This window comes from Streptopelia decaocto (genome assembly GCF_964273445.1).
Source record: "Streptopelia decaocto genome assembly, chromosome: 23".
Taxonomy (NCBI): domain Eukaryota; kingdom Metazoa; phylum Chordata; class Aves; order Columbiformes; family Columbidae; genus Streptopelia; species Streptopelia decaocto.
In genome coordinates, this window is record NC_138678.1 from 3,103,949 (window position 1) to 3,110,302 (window position 6,354).

Consider the following 6,354-nt stretch of genomic DNA (forward strand, 5'->3'; position numbering starts at 1 on the left):
CTGTCTGTCCGCCGTCCACCAGCAAATCAGAGATTTCCCAACTGCCGCTGGTAGATGAAGCCTCAGATGATATCGCGACAGCAGATTTCCAGGCAGCTCAGCTCAGTTTCCTTTCCCCGCACTGCTGGTCCTTGTCCCACTGTTTAACCTGGGCTGCCTGGCTCTGTCGGTGCGGGAGGCAGCGGCTGCACCACCCCTGGCTTTGCACTCTGGGGCTGCTCCTTGTGGGGACCCCCTCGGTGGGGACACGGGGACAGGAGGTGCTGGGGCTGCAGCGGGGAGGATGCTCCTCGCACCCATTCCATGGTGGCTGCAGCTTTATCAGCCATTTCCCAACCAGCTTTGGGGATGGTGAAGCTCCACGGGTTTAGTCGAGGATCACGGGTAGCGCGGGCGGCCTGAGCAGCGCAGGGACTTCCAGCAGCCGGCAGTGGAGGTGCAGCCCCTCCGGCTGCCCCAAACCCCAGCCAAAGCTGTTTGACAAAGCCCCTTTCCATGCTCCCCGTGCCCACCCCTCGCCCCAAGTCCCCTCAGGGCAGGACGCAGCCGGGGCTGTGGCACATGCGCCGCTGCAGCTGGTTGAAGGGGACCAAATCCAGTTGCAAGTTGATCTGGTTCCTTTTTACCAGCCCCAGGGACGCACCATCTCTCCGGAGGCGCTGCCTGGGCCGGTGCTGGTGACGGGTGGGTCCCAGCCCAAAAATACATACTTCTTAACATTCCATAACGCCGGCCGACTCCATATGGGTATATGAAGAAGTATGTAGGGTTGGGAGGGAGAGGCGGGCGGCGCTGGGCACCCAGGACAGGGGGCACCGCTGTTCCTGCCAGCGCCGGGCGGTGGGACCCTGGGTAAATCTGGTGGAGCATCGTGGGGGCTGCACCTCTGAGGAGACCAAGTGGCCAAGTGCCGTGTCCCGGGAGCCCACGCGGATGGCGGAGATGGGTGCCTGCGCTCGGAGCTGCTTCCATGGGTGTCCCCGTCAGCCCTGGCTCTTGACAGGGTCCCCACTGCGCTGGGCCAGGGGCTGGATACTATAAGGGGGTGCATGGGGACCCCCCAGCTCTGGCACAGCACGGCCAGGGCAGGGTGACAGCGGAGGCGAGTGTCACCACAGCCCATCCGTTCCTTGACCCGGTGACTTCCCTGCCCCTAAATTCACAGCTGGAGCGGTGTGACAGTGGGGTGCAGGGAGCCATCCCGGGGGTCCCAGCCCCGCACCCCAGGGAGCGGGGGGCAAGGGGTGCCCGGGGGCCGGGCTGCGGGCAGGAGGGACGCGGGGCTGGCCAGGGCCAGCGTGGCCGTGACTCAGCGCCGGGAGCCGTGGCCACACGCGCTGCAGCTCCCTGCCAGGAGCCGGGGGGTGCCAAGAACACGCTCACGGCGCCGACCCCGCTCACAGCACCCACCGGCAGCAGAGATGCTGTGGGACAGTGCTGCGCGGTTTTACTGTCAGGGTACAGGGGACCACGGGTCCGCTGGGGCTGTTGAGGTGCAGCAGGAGCCAAAAGTTTGTGGCTGTGCCCACCCCAAACCCCCGGAGCCAGCGAACGGGGTCGGGGCTCTCATGTCCCAGCCTGGTTCAGCTCCAGCCACTCTGGCTGACCTTGGGCAGCCTCCCAGAATGGTGGCGCTGGGGGTATCCAAGCCCGGGGGGCCACACAGCCCCACCCCAGGGCACAGGGTCCCCTCGGCCGGGCTCTGCCGGTGACCTTGGAGGGCCGCACCGGCACCGCGGGACGCTCACGGCACCCAGGCCACCCCGTGCTCCCTGACCCCAGCACCCCCTCACCCTGCCCCGCAGCCCATCTCTGTGCCCAGACGTTCCCGGTGACCAGTGCAAGCCCCTCTGCAGCCCCAGGGCTGCGCCCACCAACCCCAGCCCTCCCCAGCCCCAGCGCTGCCCATGATGGCTGCAGATGCACCCCTGAGCTCAGCCCCCTCCCACAGCTCCTCTGTGTCCCCACACCGCCCGGGACGTCCCAAGCTGGGCACCCCGGGGACCCTGCCCCAAGAAGAGCTCCCTGCCCTGGGCAGGGTGGTTTGTGGGCACCGGGGACACAGGGCCTGGCGGGGGGAGCAGAGGAGCTGGGGGGTGCCGGGGCTGCGGTGGCACCCATGCACTCACACAGCACCCAACAGCCCCAGCCTGGCTATAAAAGGAAGCGTCTTTTATCCCGCTCCCCCCAGCACCGCGTGCCCGGCCGTGCTCTGCAGTCACTGCCTCGCAGGGGCCTGTCCAAGTTTTACTATTCAGCGCTGCATCCCCCCCATCTCCCCCGGGCTCATCCGTCCCCGGCAAACCCACTGCAGCAACTGCTCCAGCTGCTGAGCGCCTTAAAACGTTGAAAAGAAGAGACCCAGTGAGGATTAAGGGGAGCAGTTTGGCTCCCGTCCTGCCACCCCTCGCCTGTTTCGGGGCTGCGGGTGCACGGAGCCTTGGTGCCCCCAGCCGCGGTGCTCAGCACTTCCCTCCGTGTGTGGCCAAAATATGATGCCAAGATGCCCAGGAGTTGGGGTCTCCTTCCTGCCCCATCCCACGCCATGGGGTGTCCCCACTGTGCATGGCCAAAGACACCCCAGCTCCTGGGGAGGGGGTGACCAGATGGGCCGGGCAGCACAGTGCCCAATGACCCAAACACCCACCACCCATGCACCCTGCAGCCAGGACCCCCGGGGTGCCCCAGTGCCCCCCTCAACCCCACCAAGGATTTGCTGCTGCCCCCACTGCTCTGCCCACGCTGGCCCAAACCACCGTGACCCCCAGCCCCGGGGCTGCCCCCTCCCTGCCCACACTGAGCCGCTGGGGGGGCTGAGCATGAGGCTGCGGAGCAGCAGCATCCCCAGACCCAGCGGGGTCGGCACCGGCTGCGCTCGCTGAAGGTTAAACGCATCGGTGGGGAAAGCCCCACTGACCCCCGCAGCCCCTGCGCGGCCACTCACCGTCCTGGAGGTGACACTGGGCGGCTGCAGGCTGGGCTGGTGGCAGCGGTGACACCCGGCATGAGCACGTCGCTTCTCCATTCGCCTTGACTTTGCCACAGGACTCCTCCGGCTCGTCCGCAGGAGCTTGCAGCATCCTCCAGCTCCGCGGGAGAAGTTCCTCGCCAGGGAGGAGGGAGGGAGGGATTTAAGGCAGCCCCTGCCTGGGATGCGACAGCTCCGGGCGCAGGTGAAGCCGCCGCGCTGGCAGGACACCCTGCGCACGCCCCATCCCCGGTGGGCGCCCCAGCCCACGGCTCATGGTGTGTCCGGCTCCGGGGATGCTGCACAGCTCATCTCTGCCGGGAAACCCCCTCCCCGCCGGCCGAGGCAGCCAGAGCTGTCACCCGCACGCAGGCAGCCAGGCACCTCTGTCCCACGTCCCTTGGGTGCCCAGGGGGGTCCCACAGCAACGCCATGGGGAGAGCTGGCCCTGCTGGGCCCAGCAGCTGCCCAGGCAGCTCGGAGGGTGAAGTGGAGCCCATGAGGCACTTGGGAGGGTGAAACCTGTCACCATTGGGCCAGGGGGACCCCACAGAGATGGGGATCCCCAGGCCGCCCCAAGACACCCGCTCTGGGTGTCCCCAGCACCCACGGGGCAGTTGTTCCAGCACCCGGAGCAGCAAAGCTGGGGGGACAGGGCAGCTCTGCACTCTGGGACCCCACTGCCCCCCGGGCTCACCCCAACCCTACCTCTGCCTGCGGAGGGCTGGGGGGCGAGGGGACCCTCTGCTCTGAGCTGTGCTGGGGGCAGGATGCCGGGAGACACCAGGTTGTGGTTCCCAAAGTGAAAAACCAGAAAAAGCAGCGTGGTGTCCCCTTCCCGGCGATGTCCCTGTCCCAGTGGTGTCCCTGTCCCGGCGATGTCCCTGTCCCAGTGGTGTCCCTGTCCGGGCGGCTCCCTGCCTGCCACACCACCCTCCCCACGCCGGGTGCGCTCTGTTTGCCTGCTATTTTTGGCAGCCTCCTAAGAGCTCCTCTCAGGCTATTAATAATGAGAGTGCGAAATTCGTTTGGCCTCTCCTATATAAGGCAAGGTAGAGGCTCAGAGGCAGCTAAATATACTGCGGGAGCAAGCGGGGAGGCTTTGGCACCGAGTGTGGAAAAGAGATTGTTTGAACAATGGAAAGACGGACTCACTCGGTGCACAGGGGCCTGCGTGGATGAACAGACGGACAGAGGGATGGACAGTGTGACAGTGGCCACGGTCCGGTGCCACAGCGCCCGCATCGCACCCAGTGCCCTTTGGAGAGCGGAGCAGGCGCCTGCAGCAGCGATGCTGCTCCAAACCAGCCGTGCTCTCCCCGTAACCAGCACGTCGTTACTGTCACTGTGTCACCCCCGTGGCAGGTGTAGGAGCTGCTGTCCCTGCGGACACCAAGGCCGGGAGAGCCCGGTTGGAAGAGGGGAAGCAGCAGCTCAGGGAATCCTGGTGACTGGAGGAGATGGGGAGCAGCGCCAGCTGCACATGGTCGGAGCAAGGACAGCGCAAGGGGAGGGTGAGAATGTGCGCGGAAAGAGAAACCTGCTCTCCCACCAGGCTCCAGCTTTTTTAACTCCTCCCGGTCCTGGGCGCTGCTGGGGGCGGGACGAGCGGAGCTGGGGAGCTCAGGGTTGGGGCTGCGGTTCCTCCGATCTCCCAGCTCGGTGCCCTGGTCTCAGCATCACAGTGCTGGGGGCCACGTCCATGCAGCCCCTTCCCCACGGGCGTCAGCCGCCTCTGTCCCACGCTGGGAGGGAGCACTGGCTGGGTTGTCACATTAGGAACCATCCCACGTGTGAAACTGGAGAAAGAAGCTGAGCAGCAGCAAAACACCTTCCCTGTTTATTTGCAAGAAACATTTCATTTAGAAAAATTACTTTTAGTCTTGATCCAAGTAACACCGCAATCAACAAACATTGTTAAACCAAAGTTCAGACAGGTTGGGCAGCCCCGCTACACAGAAGAATAAAGAAAAGATTGAAGAGCAAATTGTTTCAAAACTAGATCGCAACATTTGCCCCAAACATCTTAACCAGTGTTTGAATACATTAAAGAAAACAAAATCAAGTGAAGCTGATGGTTCGTCAAACAGATGTCTCAGCTTTTAACCTCCACGCACGGGTAACCCATAGCCAGCGTCTCTAATTGTGCAACCGCGATGCAGAGCAATGCAGAGACCTTCCCCAGCAAGGTCACCGTGCTCGGGGACACAGCAGCGCTGACACTGGGGACTCCTCTGGGGAGGAGGAGAGGGTGGCGAGGGACTCCAACATCCCGCCTTTGCTCTGTGTGCACACACCTTGGGAGAGCTGTGTGTCCACGCTGCGCTACAGCGGACAGTCCGCCTGTCCCCTGGGTCCGGGGGTCCCTGTCCCAGCCTGGGGGGTCCCCTCGGCTCCCTCCTGCTCCCACGTTGCTGTGGGTCCCTGCTCCCCTGCGTGGCACCGAGGGTTAAATGTGGAGCGAGGAGCAGGACACAGCCAGGGAATGCTAATGGGAGCCAGGAGTCTAAGAGGAGCTTGCGCTCTGCTGTCACAAACCCGCTGTCACAAACCTGCGCTCAGCGACGACAAATGACCAACGAGCGAGGAAGCTGCCTGACCGAGCGGCTCGGCGCGGAGGGAACGCCAGAGCTCACCGCAAAACGCACCCTGGGCGGGCGGCGCTGCCCGCTAACGCTCGCCAACCCCGGCGTGCGGCACCCGCGGCCAGACGCGAGGAGGGGAAATCTCCGCTAAACAAAGGTGTGGGCGGCAACAGCTGCACAGGTTTTAATTCTTCCCTCTTCCGTAACGAGAAGCCAGGCTTGTTTGAGAGCAGCCTCTGCCTCTCCTGAGGGGCTCGGATCCCTGCAGCAACCGGTGCCCCACGGCCGAGCCCCCACCGGCTGCAGGGGGACTTCCCCAGACCCGCAGGGACAAGAGGCTCAAAAAGCACAAGCCCCAAGGACCAGAATCAGAGAGAATCCAACGTCTCTGTTGTAACAGTACAACTTGCTTCCAGGCGCAGTCCAGGGACCACATCTGACTCCTCCCTGCACCTTCAAAACCGCATTTTGTCATCACCTTACATCCAAATAAAGGGAAATGTATCAGAGTGGTGTCACCCAAGAGTTAAATGTCCGGCTGACAGCAGCGGCTGCAGCCGGCGCTGGGCCGTGTCCCTTTGAGACGTCACGTCGCAGGGAGCACCGCGGTGTCAGCCCCGTCTGCGTGTGGTCCTGGGAGGGAAGGAGCCGTCGGGAGAGTGGGCGCAGGACGGCGGGAAGGGGACGCTGGCGCTGAGCCACACGGACAAGCCGCGGGGCGGCCCTGCCGTGACGGTGACAAGCGGGAAGCAAGTCCGGCGCCTGGCAGAGCCGGGAGGGCTCGAGGCTGCCGGGCGGGAG